This window comes from Tiliqua scincoides, chromosome 9, assembly GCF_035046505.1.
Source record: "Tiliqua scincoides isolate rTilSci1 chromosome 9, rTilSci1.hap2, whole genome shotgun sequence".
NCBI lineage: Eukaryota > Metazoa > Chordata > Lepidosauria > Squamata > Scincidae > Tiliqua > Tiliqua scincoides.
Genome location: NC_089829.1, coordinates 40,802,031 through 40,803,105, shown reverse-complemented (window position 1 = coordinate 40,803,105; position 1,075 = coordinate 40,802,031). Strand labels below are relative to the sequence as shown.

The window sequence follows — 1,075 nt, the reverse complement described above, 5'->3', positions numbered from 1 at the left end:
TATATGCTAATGTCTGTTTCAGACCATTTTGATGCCACCAAGATAAGTGCTTTTAAAGGGGACAACAGCTTGATTTCATAAACAAAGACAGCAATTTTGAGTAGACAACAGAGCTAAACATTTTGCTGACATGCTTCTGCTAGTGGTAGGATTTATTATTTCCTGACGATGTTGCCTCAAATGACTGTTCTTAATTTTCATTCTTACTTTACTAAAAGTCCTGCAGTACAATTCCAACCTCACTTCAACTTAGCTGAAGTTTCACCCCTCATTATACTTTCTTTGCTGGTTGGCAACCTTCAGTCTCGAAAGACTATGGTATAAGCCAGGGGTGCTCAAACTTTCAACTTTAGGGATGCTGGACCTTTAACAAGTGTATAGAAGAGAGAATTTTAGCAGGTGCAGCTTGTCATCTGTGGGATGACAAGTTGCACCTGCTGCAATTCTCTCTTCTATACACTTGTTAAAGGTCCAGCATCCCTAAAGTTGAAAGTTTGAGCACCCCTGGTATAAGCCTACAGCACCCGGTATTCCCAGGCGGTCTCCCATCCAAGTACTAACCAGGCCTGACCCTGCTTAACTTCCGAGTTCAGATGAGATCGGGCATCTGCAGGGTAACAGTTTGTTTTCTATATCTACATAATAAGAGCAATTCTTCTTTAGTGTTGCCTGACAACATTTTATCTGAATGCATGAAGTGTGACACACGCACACATATGCAAGGTAATAGATCAGTGGTTTCCAAACTTTTTAGCACTGGGACCCACCCAAAGGAAGTTTTACCTTCCCAAAAAAGGAAGTTTTACCAACCGCTCAAACCTTGGTGGCTATCAAGGTTATTTGGCCATAGTGCTCCTCCAAGTAGCAGATCGTTTAACCTTGATGCACATAGTCTAATCTAATTGTTTAGTCTAGTCATAGGCTAGTTTGTCAGTTTCGTGACCCACCAAAAATTTGGTTGGGATCCACTACTGGGCTATGAGCCCACAGTTTGGAAATCATTGCACTAGGTGCCTTTCAGGAGAGCATGGCCCCAACCAGTAGCATGATTTTGAAGCAGGACTGATGGCAAAAG

General features: G+C 42.2%; 1 pseudogene; it reads right to left on the bottom strand.

The window, feature by feature from the left end:
• Positions 1–512: 512 nt before the first annotated feature.
• Positions 513–630, bottom strand: LOC136660998 (5S ribosomal RNA; annotated as a pseudogene).
• Positions 631–1,075: the final 445 nt, after the last annotated feature.